Source organism: Schistocerca gregaria, chromosome 11 (assembly GCF_023897955.1).
Source record: "Schistocerca gregaria isolate iqSchGreg1 chromosome 11, iqSchGreg1.2, whole genome shotgun sequence".
Classification (NCBI taxonomy): Eukaryota; Metazoa; Arthropoda; class Insecta; order Orthoptera; family Acrididae; genus Schistocerca; species Schistocerca gregaria.
This window is the reverse complement of record NC_064930.1, coordinates 141,626,690-141,640,962: the sequence shown is the minus strand read 5'-3', so window position 1 is coordinate 141,640,962 and position 14,273 is coordinate 141,626,690. Positions and strand designations below refer to the sequence as shown.

Below are 14,273 nucleotides of genomic sequence, written 5' to 3'. Positions count from 1 at the left end.
AAGCTCATGGTGCTATCCTTTTTCACAGAAGAATGATCACAACTCGGAAAATTTGAAACGAGTTATAAACGCCGGGAAATGAGGAATTTTTCAAGTGGGCAAAGGCTGTGTTTAGACTGTCGTGTGGAACTCCGCAACAAAGTGGCTGCCGTTACAGGTATGACCACAGGTGATAAACGTTAACAGTGGTTACAATTATCTTGGGGCTTCCCCTCTCAAAGTTTAGAGCGACAGTAAACACCATTTAAACAGCTACGTCAAATGCAAAGTTAATCATGCACAAAGCGTAATATGTAGCCAGATGTCATCTACTGCAGGCTTCTGCCCTGGACTTGTGGCGGCCAGTAGGTAGAGGTAGACAGACGTGTATAAACTGTTCCGAATGTAAAAATACGTACTTTCGCTCATGCCGAAAAAATTCAGATTCTCACACTGGCACCAAAGAGTTGGTCCACTAAGAAAACTTCACACGAATTCTGTGTCTGCGAGAGAATGGTTAAATCATCTAGAAAATTGACAAGTGAAAAGGATGGGCTAGCAGCACCACAGAGAAACCAGAGCTAAGTTTTCTTTGAAGCACTAAAGACGCCAGTGCTTTAATTGTGATAAGTTCAGTAGGTTCTGCCCTAGCGTGAAGGATTGTGTTTCTGTTAGAACTAATGGAAGAAATGTTGCAAATCAAAAGCTACTGTTGCTAAACAGCCTGAAAGAAATGTTCATTGCTCATCGAAGGAAGATGGCCAAGAAATTGTTGATATAATCTACTATATTCTGATGGTTTTGACAGTCTGCAGCAGTGAATAAAAGGCTTCTATGATGCGTTTGTGTGAGAACTGCAGTTGAATAACATGTTACTGATCTACACCAGGATTTGATCCTGAAGAAACTTCGGAGTACAGATCCAAAAAGATTGTGCACTGCTTGAAACTAAGCAACTGTCAGTACACGATTCCGCCAAAGAGAGCGCACTGAAAATCTCTGACTTGATCATTCCCCACATTTTCACAAACAGTCACAACACGACATCTCAAAACTGTGAAGGAAAACTTTTAAGCCTCGTGAAGTAACTACACTGCTTAATTTTGCAGAAAATTGCTAATTTATTGAAACTTCCTGGCAGATTAAAACTGTGTGCCTGACCGAGACTCGAACTCGGGACCTTTGCCTTCTGCGAGCAAGTGCTCTACCATCTGAGCTACCGAAGATCGACTCACGCCCCGTCCTCACAGCTTTACTTCTGCCAGTATCCGTCTCCTACCTTCCAAACTTTACAGAAGCTCTCCTGCGAACCTTGCAGAACTAGCACTCCTGAAAAAAGGATATTGCGGAGACATGGCTTAGCCACAGCCTGGGGGATGTTTCCAGAATGAGATTTTCACTCTGCAGCGGAGTGTGCGCTGATATGAAACTTCCTGGCACACAGTTTTAATCTGTCAGGAAGTTTCATATCAGCACACAATCTGCTGCAGAGTGAAAATCTCATTCTGCTACTTTATTGTCCAGGATGCTGTCAAGGTTTTCACTGGGAGAACAGCAAAGCAAGTGTGCGCCCCATAATTGCCTACTTAGAAAATGAGCAAACAGAATGCAAGAGGTTTTGTGCAATTTGTGACAGCCTAAGATAAGGTAAAGTTTCAGTTTATGTAGTTAGATTTAATTAGTTCTAAGTTCTAGGGGACTGATGACCTCAGAAGTTAAGTCCCATAGTGGTCAGAGCCATTTGAACCATTTTTGCAAAGATCAAACGCCGGCCGCGGTGGTCTAGAGGTTCTCGGCGCGCAGTCCGGAACCGTGCGACTGCTATTGTCGCAGGTTCGAATCCTGCCTCGGGCATGGATGTGTGTGATGTCCTTAGGTTAGTTATGTTTAACTAGTTCTACGTTCTAGGGGGCTGATGACCACAGTAAAGTCCCTTAGTGCTCAGAGTCATTTGAACCATTTTGCAAAGATCAAACATCTTGCAACAAGTCAGTGAAAATCTCCACGTGATGGAGTAGGAGACATTGTAAAATAGTTGGCTCCAGGCGCGCCGAAAGAAAAATAAAATCCTCGCACCTTCACATCTACACGCATTCAGTGAGTAAATTTGCATAAAACTAAATTAACTGTTGTTGAGAAGACACAAAATGGAACCAGCCCAGCGTTTCTCGGGGGGAAAAGGATTTCTTTAGCTTGAAGAGTTGTTGGGACAAGAAAAATCGACACCAGTTCATTACAGATGACTTGGAAACAATTCATGTGATACGATTGTCAGAGAAGTTCTCGTGATCTGTTGTCAAAATATCAGAAACAGCTCTTGATGCCCCAGAATTCATGGTTTCAACACTACATACAAGTTGTTGCCAAAATATCAGAAACAACCCTTGATAGCCCACAATTTATGGTTTCATCAATACATAGAGGGCGGAATGTTACATGGTTGTACGACAACATCAGGTGGGTTGGAAATGTTTGTGAAATCTCATACGCGGAGAATGAAACTCTTATTAGGTCTGTGTATGCTGGTGGCCCTTCGAGATTGTTTCAGTGGCAAGTTTGAAAGGATACATGTCAGACCCCCAATCAGGGTGTTATTACAAATCCGTCGGCAATACGCTTTACCAGAATCAGCCATAAACAAAGTGGATAAAAGTTTGAATCACTGCAGTAGTAATGCTTTTTTTCGATAGAAATGTTGGTATGTCGGCTTCGGCTTGGGAACCCGGACATTGTGCAGAGAGACAATGCTACACACAGACAAGATTTCAAAACAAAAACGCTTATTCGTAAACTAACAAATGTAGCACAAAAGAGAGAGAGGGAGGGGGGGGGGGGGGTTGGGGAGGGAGATAACACGCTTACGCAGCTAGCATAAACTTCCGTCACATATCCATCTTTTTGATTTGCAGCTCCTTGTATTGGCCGTGTTTGCAGTTAAAATATTTTGGATTTGAGGTCCGACAGTTATGCAAAACATTGATGAGAAAGTTTTTGGCTGGGATTTAACCTATCATCTAGAATGTAATTTAGTTTTTCGCGATGTTTTCGCGCCTATTTTCGTATTTACTTACGTTTTCATGGTTCAAGCACTTCCATTCTCCGCATCATGCTGATAAAAACTAAATTACACTCTAGAAGATAGGTTAACTCTCAGAGAGAGAGAGAGAGAGAGAGAGAGCGAGAGAGGGGGGGGGGGGGGGGGGAACGTTCTCATCAACATCGTTTGGTTGCAGATGACAAGCTACCTGTAAAAAATAGCACAGAAATGGTCCAGAAAATTCATGCTCACCAAATGTAAAGGTGTTTACAAAAAGAATCGATGTGTGGTTTGAACTAAAAATGCACATAATTTTGCAATCATGTAACAAAAATGCTCACATTACAGAATAAATAAAAACGAAAACCTACTGATGATGGCACAGTGGTCTGGAAACATGTTTGGGTACTGAGAAAAACGGTGTTTTGCATAACTGGCGCACCTCACATCCAAAAAAAGCTTCAGTCACAATTTACGCTAGTAACTGCTTACATACGAATTACATTGAAAACAATTTACGATAGCAAAAAACAAATAACATGGGAAGTATATGTACGAGGGGCAAATTACTATCTTAGTTTATGCTAGTAGGGAAAGGAGTCACGGGCAACCTTGAACGTCGACTAAAATGGTCCGCATTGAGAACTCAGGACGCTACGGAATCGTGGTAATTCTAATTAATAAATGTTGGGTCTAAAGGGACTAAGTAGAAGTTGCGGTTTTGGGCGGGGACATACTAAAATTTAACACAACAATCAATGAAACAGTGACATACACAAAACGCAAAGCAGATAGCGACAGAAAATAAGAAACAAATTACAACACATTTCCCACCGCACAGGTAAGGAAAATTGACGAAAGACAATGAATCGTGGAATCGACAAGTAGAATCCATCTAGATATGGCAATTCTAATTACCGATCACAAAGTTTATTATTTGTCGCGTTTTTGCAGTAAGTATGTAGCGTGGTTTCTTTTATCGTTTCAAGTTTTGGTATAGCTCTTTGTACTTGTGCGATACAGGTTAGCTCTAATTATCGAAGCCACGTTCTGCTATTTTTCGTGATTTGTATTAGATGTGTACTGGTACTGCGTTAAGGCTTTAACTTGTTTGCATCGACCTCTGCACCCCTGCAAAAACGCGATAGGTAGCAATCCTCGGGATCAACAAGTAGACTTGACCTATAAACCAAAAGTACAGAGGCTGCAACCAAAATATTTAATCCTGAAAGAAATATAAGTACATATTCAACGAAAAGTTACAAAAGAAACGTGGAATGGAGAACTAGAACTGACTTATATTTCTTCAGGATAAAATTCAATAATCAGGTGCAAAAAGTTTTAGTATGCTTTTCTGGTTTCGACAAATTAATTTGTCACCATCAGAATCACTTGCTCAACAAATATGGCGAGAACTCGTACGTCAACTTTTGCAGAATATCTCAAAACAGGAAAACGCACATTTCGTCTTCCATTCTTGCTTAACAAAGAAATTTTACGTATAGTGACAAGGGCTACAAAATGAGATTTTTAGGAGAATTTGAAATACATAAACATTCTCACCTAAATTCAAAAGATTTGTTGAATGATCAACTTGCGTTAAAAAACAGACACTATATTGACTGCATTTATACAATGCGAAAATTAGCCTATTCCTTTTATGTATTAGAACTATGTGCCACGTTTTCTTTTTTTCAAATGTATCATATAAGCCTATAACTTTTTATATACCTTGCTTATAAGTCTTGTATATGCTTTTACATATGTTCCTTGCTGCTAGTAGAACAGAGACACAAATGTGATTCAGTTACTGTAAGCTGGCCGAAGTGGCCGTGCGGTTCTAGGCGCTGCAGTCTGGGACCGCGAGACCGATACGGTCGCAGGTTCGAATCCTGCCTCGGGCATGGATGTGTGTGATGTCCTTGACCGTAGGGGTCGCGCGGTTCCAGACCGTAGCGCCTAAAACCGCTCGGCCACAAGGGCCGGCGGATAAGCGCAAAAAAAATTATTTGCAACTGATGACTGAATTTTTTCCTGAGAAAAGTAATATCCAGTAGCTGAAAATTGCAGCCACGAATACAGTAATTGACTTATATAGCTGTCCTCTTAGGTTCCCGTCTAACCTGGCCCTTGGAAATTGCATCAAGTTTTTAAAAAAGAAAGAAACAGTCAAATATTTGAGACAACCAACATTATAAGTATGATCGCTATTCTTTTCACACGCAGCAATATAAGCTGTGGGCTTACGTTCCCATCTAATCACATCATCGGAAACCGCGACATATTTAGAATGTGGAGTAGAGTTTACATCAGTAACTAAAAAACCACAGATAAATTATAACGACAGGCCGCCTACATCCTTCAAATCGTGAACTCATGACGTCACAGGTGATGTCGAACATTACATTTGCCCCGTCATCCAAGTGTACACTCGCCAACCAACTACAACTTCAGGGCGAGACATATGGGCTAACAAGATCGCGAAGTCATAAGTAGAAGTATACAATAATTTAATCTTACGCATATTGCGTTCCAAAACGTTAGGTTCACTGCTAACAATAAAAGAATGATAAGCTAGTATAGTAACATGTCTGGTAGCTTTATAATACGCAGCTATTGTATGCATGAAACAAGCACATAGCCTATTAAAGCCCACAGAAAGAGCTGCGGAAATAATATAAGTGAACCACAAAGGCCGGCCCAGGTGTCCGAGCGGTTCTACGCGCTACAGTCTGGAACCGCGCGACCGCTACGGTCGGTCGCAGGTTCGACTCCTGCCTCGGGCATGGATGTGTGTGACGTCCTTAGGTTAGTTAGGTTTAAGTAGTTCTACGTTCCAGGGGACTGATGACCTCAGATGTTAGGTCCCATAGTGCTCAGAGCCATTTGAACTTTTTTTTTTTACCGCAAAGCAGCATTTTATTTTGTTGCAAAAGCGGACCAAATCTCCACGGATACCAAACCAACTAAAGAACGACGGAAAACATTAAAAAAAAAAAAGACACAAAAATTTGTTTCGTAAGAGCACGTTTCAGAGCTGTAATTGGCATAACGACACACCACACACACTTTAAAAAAACGTTTATCGTAAAGAAACAAAGATATTATCAAACAATACACTTTAACTATGTAGCTCAAATGAGACTTGAAAGTGCAGCTATATATACTTTTAAATAGTAAATCGTAACGGCTATCACAATAAGAACGGTACTATTAATCGGAAAGTAAAGGAAGAGAGTATTACAAAAAAATCGCTATAAACCACTAACGAACTCGTTATGACGTCCCATGGCCCAGATTTGGAGAACCATAAATTATTTTAAAAAATTTCACGATATTAAGCAATGGTGTTCGTCATATGTGAAAGAAACTCTACTGAGAATCAACGAATAACGCGATTATAAAGAAAAAGCTATAATCTGTAACATAAGTATTATCTCTGTTCTTTTTTATATCGGCGTGAAACAAAAAGCGCCGCTCTCTCTTGTCTTGATATGTCGGACAGGACGCCATGGTGCGCAATCTACTTAATAAGGTGTGTTTTATTATTTGAGCAGTCAGCTCCAATATATGTCTAAGGTATTGCTGTTGTTAATTTTAACCGTAACCTGCACCACATACCCCGTTTGCTTCTCCCATCATTATTAAAAGAATTTCAGACGCCGCGCCGGCAGCGAACTGAACATCGCTGGGCCGGCGACATTGGCCGCCATTAAGCGGAAATTTCAAATGTTCCTAACTGTTATCCCCTTATTTCCACAGGCGACGCAGGAGATCGGCGGTATTATTTCTCTCATCCCTGATCTGTAGGAAACTGACATTTTCAAAGTACTTAGCGATTTATTCAGACGATTTATGTTACGTGCAACACGACATACAGACCTGGCCTCCACTAAGACGTAATTAATTTACACGTAGGTCCTTACGCACTGAAAATAGTGTAATACTTTATGTGTGTATATAGCCTATAATGATTAATTGTTTATGAGCACGGATTCGTGTAAGTAACTTTCAATAATTATACAGATCACGCGTTACATTTTTTGTGTCATTAAAATCTACTAACGATCCGTGTGCATTAGCATATCTTTGCAGTGGAAACAAAATTAATTTAAAAATAATAAAATAAATAAAATAATAAAATGCCAAATTCAATTTCCATTCGCCAACACACACATTGTTGTTGTGGTCTTCAGACCTGAGACTGGTTTGATGCAGCTCTCCATGCTATCCTATCCTGTGCAAACTTCCTCATCTCCCAGTACTTACTGCAACCCACATCCTTCCGAATCTGCTTAGTGTATTCATCTCTTGGTCTCCCTCCACGATTTTTACCCTCCACGAAGCCCTCCAATGCTAAACTCGTGATCCCTTGATGCCTCAGAACATGTCCTACCAACCGATCCCTTCTTCTAGCCAAGTTGTGCCACAAACTCCTCCCCAATTCTATTCAATATCTCCTCATTAGTTATGTGATCTACCCATCTAATCGTCAGTATTCTTCTGTAGCACCACATCTCGTAAGCTTCTATTCTCTTCTTGTCCAAACTATTTATCGTCCATGTTTCACTTCCATACACGGCTACACTCCATACAAATACTTTCAGAAACGACTTCCTGACTCTTAAATCAATACTGGATGTTAACAAATTTCTCTTCTTCAGAAACGCTTTCCTTGCCATTGCCAGTCTACATTTTATATCCTCTACTTCGACCATCGTCAGTTATTTTGCTCTCCAAATAGCAAAACTCCTTTACTACTTCAAGTGTTTCATTTCTTAATCTAATTCCCTGAGCATCACCCGAGTTGACTCGACTACATTCCATTATCCTTCTTTCAAGACACTGTCCATTCCACTGCTCTTCCAAGTCCTTTGCTCACTCTTATAGAATTACAATGTCATTGGCGAACCTAAGTTTTTATTTCTTCTCCATGGATTTTAATACCTACACACATTAATAGGTTATATTATACACAGGTTGTTCCACTGATAGTGGCCGGGCCAAATATCCCACGAAATAAGCATCAAACGAAAAAACTACAAACAACGAAACTCGTCTAGCTTGAAGGAGGAAACCAGATGGCGCTATGGTTGGCCCACTAGATTGCGCTGCCATAGGGCAAACGGATATCAACAGCGCTCTTTATTAATTTTACCCCTGCCATATTCAGAATTTGAAAGAGAATATTCGAATCAACATTGTCAAAAGCTTTCTCTAAATCTACAAATGCTACAAACGTAGGTTTGCCATTCCTTAATCTATATTCTAAGATAAGTCGTAGGGTCAGTATTGCCTCAAGTGTTCCGATATTTCTACGGAATCCAAACTGACCTTCACCGAAGTCAGCTTCTACTAGTTTTTCCATTCGTCTGTAAAGATTCGTGTTAGTATTTTGCAGCTGTGGCTTATTAAACTGATAGTTTGGTATTTTTCACATCTGTCAATACCTGCTTTCTTTGGGATTGGAATTATTATATTCTTCTTGAAGTTCGAGTGCATTTCGTCGCCGCGCGGGATTGGCCGAGCGGTCTTAGGCGCTGCACTCGTGGACTGTGTGTGTTTGTCCTTAAGATGATTTGAGTTGTGTGTAGGCTTAGGGACTGATAACCTGAGCAGTGAAGGCCCATACGGTTTCACACACATTTGAACATTCAAGTTTTAAAAACAGTCTTTCATAAATCATCGATAATTAAGAATGTATATTAGAAATGAAAACGGGAATTTCGCGTCCAAAATGTAATTAGAAACAAGAAGACGTAAATTATTCAGAAAAAAATGATGAGTTTTATAACTGCGAGATGCAGGAGGCATTTCAAATTGAACGAGGAAAAAAATGAGACCCGGGAAATTTGAACCAAAGCGCGAACAACAAGATATGAGTCACACTCCATTACGCTATCAACTGCGCTATGCATTCCCTGCTAGTTTGTTAATTAACTGCTAATGTACAACAGCGGGAATACTTCGAAGTCGATTAGCTCCGTTATGAAAAACATTAAGAACAGCCTATTTCTTGGCACTTTTGAACCGTGTTCCATGCGCGTGTTTCACTACGGAACAGAAAGCCATTTTTATATTGCGCAACAATCAAAGCACAGCGTTGCAGAAGATGTTACTGTACGCGATTTTTGAAATAAAAACTGCATAGTTAACAAAAAAAAATGGCTCTTAAAACTATGGAACTTAACTTTTAAGGTCATCACTCCCCTAGAACTTAGAACTACTTAAACCTAACTTACCTAAGAACATCACACACAGCCATGCCCGAGACAGGATTCAAAAATGCGACCGTAGCGGTCGCGCGGTTCCAGACTGTAGCGTCTGGAATCGCTCGGCCACCCTGGCCGGCGGTTAAGAAAAACATTGGTGGCTGTTAATACGTTTGAATATCTTAAAATTTCATTTGACCAAATTTATTAAGAATATATCTACTACATAAGTAAAACCCACTTCCAAGAGCGTAATAACAACAGCGTACGTTTGCTACGGCTTCTGAACAATCATCGCGTTTGGGTTTGTTTACATCAGGTTTATTGTAATGATGATTATTGAGGCCGGAGCATTGTCTCGGCCAGTGGTTTCTGTACGAACTGTAAAAAGCCTTTCGCTCCCTCTATTTTACACCTGCCACCACAATTTGACAGAGGCTCTTCTAGTCGAGACTGTCAAAAGCTTTCTCTAAGTCTACAAATTCATGGAATTCCGTAATGGAATCAAATACGGCAAAACAATAAATTAGGAAACCGATAGACTGATTAGGGAATCACAAATGTATTGGTATGACTTATTTGAAAGATTGATCGATATTATGAAATACTTAGCGTCGCACTATCTGGCGTTTAGAGGGTATCGAGAATTCCTTAACATGAACGACAGCGGAAATAGTAGAAATTTTATAGACCTATTTAAACTGTTACCAAAATATTATCTAACACTAAAAGAGTACTTGCAACGCATTAACGAAAAGTAACTTTATCAGCATTATTTGAGCCACGACATACAAAATGAATTAGTTACATTAATGTCCAAATCTGTTATCTACGACATTATGAAGTGTCAAACAGGCAAAAGATTATGCCTTCATGCTCGATTGTACTAGGTATTAGAGTCGTGTCGAACAAATACTAAGATTTTGTAATTCCTCAACTGGAGAGACAGAGGACCATTTCGTTGCGTTTATTGCCGTCGCTGAAACAACGGGTGAGTATATAACAAATGCCATTTTAAAGGGGCAAAAAGGTGTTAGTACAAGAATACTCAATCCACGAGCTTTGTTCACGCCCTGCGGATGCCATTGTTGGAATGTGCTTTTGTTAGATGCCCTAACATCAACAACGGCTAAAATGTTTTTCGGCTTCCTCAATAAAGTTCATGTGCTTTTAATAAAATCAAGCAAGCGTTGGGATTTTATGGAAGCTAAATTGAAATTGAAAACTGTGTCTGATACACGATAGGAAAGTAGAATCGGAGCTGTAAAAGCCATATTTTTGCAATTTGATGACGTCATCGAAAGTGTGAGTGACTTGAAAATTAGAACTGATGATTCCGAAACTCTTAGCGACCGTGAGCAGTCCTGAAGGAAACGTTAACTTTTTAGTTTATTGTTGCAATGCGCGGGTGGTACGAGATTTTACTGCGTGTCAACAAAATAAGTATGGCGATGGGTTCAAGTGAACTTGCAAGTCGCAATTGATACTTTACGTTCATTTCGTGACTGGATTTAAGAATTCCGTATCACAGGGTTTCAAACGCGTTGCAAACGATCGAGTATTTGTAGAAAAAGGTTGTTACGAAACTGAGTCTCAGTTTAAGTAAATAGCACTGTTCGGTTATGAACAAATTGATTATTTGAAATCGTTATCCAAGGTCGACCTTCGCAAACATTGTAATGATTTAGGTACAATGCTTAGAAAATGGCGACATACAGCATTTCCAGCCTTTCGAATTTTATGAGGCACTCCATCTTTTTAAGTCCAACCTACAGAACTGAATGAAAGACACATTACAACTTATTCAGTACATATTAGAAAATAATTTGAAAGAAGTATATCCGGATCTTTATAAAACAATCAGAATAATGCTCACAGTTCCGGGCAGTACAGCTTTTGCCAAGAGAAGTTTCTCAAAGTTAAAATTGATGAAGACATACTTAAGAAGCACGATGTACCAAAAAGGACTATCTGCGTTGCCAATACTATCAATTTAAGCGGAAATATCGACTGGTATTAAATAAAATTTCAGTGAGGCAAAAGCAGGAAGTTTCGTCTATGAATATTTACTGTAATTTTTGTCATTGCAACAATCTTTGTACATTATAATAATAAAATTTGCGTATAATTATTATCAGTGTACAGTTCAGCTCATCTGATATAACATTTTCTTCAGCTCATCTGATTTAACATCTTCTTTCTGACTGGAGCTGAACGGGGCCTCACAAAACTGATTAGTCGGCAACGTTCAGTTTTCGCTTAGCGCCGCCACTGTCTACAGCTATAGTGGCTACCATGGAAAACAGGGTTTCCTTTGAAATTACAAATATTTTAGTGACGCGCTTCTTTTGTCGTTGCTGTTGTGACCACTATAAACATGCGTGATCGATTTCGAATCAGACGTTCGATATCTATCATTTGGAGAACGCGGCTTCGATAGGCAAACATAATTGTAAATTACCGAAAACAGTACGATTTAAAAAAAAATAATTGTAACGGAAAGTGACAAATTATTGTTGAGCAGCTGCTAGCCTCGACAATGGCTCATCGCCTCTCTGAAAACCTCGCACACTTACAAATCAATAACTTGTCTGTAGAATCAGGCCACTACTCTAAAATTGCACTCCAAGTTATTTTGCAGGTCACGTGCACTGACAACAGCGATATAGTGGCTGTCGATTAATAATGTTGGTACTTTTACGAATTCAATAACGCGTAGATGCAATACATAACCCCTAAAAATAAAATTCTTACCTCAGTTTTCAGCAATTCGCACCAGTCAATTGAAGACCGCCAATTCGTCGTTATAAATTCTTTCCAATAGCAGATCCTGCCTTAGATTCACCTGCGGGTTAACAAAAGAAAAATTAACACTGCACACCCATAACGTAATTACAACAACCACATATACCATCACAGAGAATCTGTAATTCGACAGCTTTTCAAAATACTAAAACTCTTCATAGAATGAAAGTAAATGACGTAGAGCTACGTTCCGTCTACAAGACAGAACAAACCTCCGCGAATTTTGCAGCAACTAAGGAATGACTCGAAACAGAAAAGAATCACTATGAAAGTAAAAAAGTTTTAATGTAGTTAACAAGATTTCACAACAGATAACGAACGAACTTTACAACGCACGCTGTTGCAGAGTTTTCATAAAATGATAACGAGAGAAAGGAAATAAAAATGGCGCTACGTACTTCAGATCCCCTCACACGTTCACCGGTTACTGACAATAATACCACAGTCGGACAGTAGCGAGTTTTTTTTGTTCGCCCACTGCTACACCAGCGCGCTAAGCGGCAGCTAGCGACACTTGTGAATGTAATATCCATGGAAAAGGGGGAAAAAAGAAGGTAAATGTCGTTACGCTGTATGTTGTAGTGAAGCCAGAGCAAACATTCGGAGACTACTCTTTGCGATTGCTTATTGTTCGTTATTTCCCCCGTGTGTAGACAACAGCTGTTTCACTACTAAAAATTACAGTGCTTACACGAACAACATGGCGTAAGGAAGGCAATTTCGAAAGTTTTTCTGCTTTTGAATATGTATTTGCTCTAGTAATACGACACATTTGGCCTCATTAATAAAACTTGGTTTTGTTGATATACTTGGAATGTCTGAGACGAGAAGGGCATGATCTGAAAAGAAGGCTATCAAAAAATGGTTCAAGTGGCTCTGAGCACTATGGGACTGTACATCTGAGGTCATTAGTCCCCTAGAACTTAGAACTACTTAAATCTAACTAACGTAAGGACATCACACACATCCATGCCCGAGGCAGGGTTCGAACCTGCGACCGTAGCGGCCGCGCGGTTCCAGACTTTAGCGCCTAGAACCGCTCGGCAACAAAGGCCGCCGAAGAATGCTATCGTGATGTATTTTATTCCACTTTTGGTATATTTGTATTCATGTTAAAAGAAGCCGGAACTCCGAAACCAATACTTGTTTGTTTACTGATACTGCTTCTTGTTCGTTAAATTTTTCAGCTATCAACGCGTATGCACAACATTCTTAATGTGCAACTTTCGAAAAAACGTGTTCTTTGTTAGCCAACCAACGCGTGAAATGTGGAAAGGAGCAAGGTATGCTATCGTACAAAGTTGTTGTTGTGGTCTTCAGTCCTGAGACTGGTTTGATGCAGCTCTCCATGCTACTCTATCCTGTGCAAGCTTCTTCATCTCCCAGTACCTACTACAGCCTACATCCTTCTGAATCTGCTTAGTGTATTCATCTCTTGGTCTCCCTCTACGATTTTTTCCCTCCACGCTGCCCTCCAATACTAAATTGGAGATCCTTGATGCCTCAGAACATGTCCTACCAACCGATCCCTTCTTCTGGTCAAGTTGTGCCACAAACTTCTCTTTTCCCGAATCCTATACAATACTTCCCCATTAGTTATGTGATCTACCCATCTAATCTTCAGCATTCTTCTCTAGCACCACATTTCGCAAGCTTCTATTCTCTTCTTGTCCAAACTATTTATCGTCCATGTTTCACTTCCACACATGGCTACACTCCGTACAAAAAGACAATAATTAAACTACATGTAAAAACGTCAATTAGTTACAAACTACAGCGTGCGCACACTTTACTCAAACGTAAACGTCAATACAGATATTCTGATTTAGGTCATGACTTGTTCGATATGCCTGCGATCATTGGCGATGATGTGGCGCGGACGAATGACGAAATTCTGCATGACCCGCTGAAGCCGGCTGTTGTGGGCGAGCGGTTCTAGGCGCTTCAGTCCGTAACCGCGCTGCTGCTACGGTCGCAGGTTCGAATCCCGCCACGGGCATGGATGTGTGTGATGTCCTTAGGTTGAAACTTCCTGGCAGATTAAAACTGTGTGCCGAATCGAGACTCGAACTCGGGACCTAGGCCTTTCGCGGGCAAATGCTCTACCAATTGAGCTACCCAAGCACGACTCACGCCCCCTTCTCACACCTTCACTTCTGCCAGCACCTCGTCTCCTACCTTCCAAACTTTACAGAAGCTCTCCTGTGAACCTTGCAGAACTAGCACTCCTGAAAGAAAGG

The 14,273-nt window shown here is 40.3% G+C and overlaps 1 protein-coding gene across 1 annotated transcript in view; it reads right to left on the bottom strand.

Annotated features, from left to right (window-relative positions):
- The window catches only part of LOC126295254 (speckle-type POZ protein-like), a 38,660-nt gene extending 26,179 nt beyond the window's left edge, over nucleotides 1-12,481 (bottom strand). The window contains exons 1-2 of the mRNA XM_049987655.1: nucleotides 12,432-12,481; nucleotides 11,983-12,073 (exon numbers count right to left, since the gene is read on the bottom strand). The gene's annotated coding sequence lies outside the window, so the exon portion shown is untranslated. The remainder of the gene's footprint in view (nucleotides 1-11,982; nucleotides 12,074-12,431) is intronic.
- Nucleotides 12,482-14,273: the final 1,792 nt, after the last annotated feature.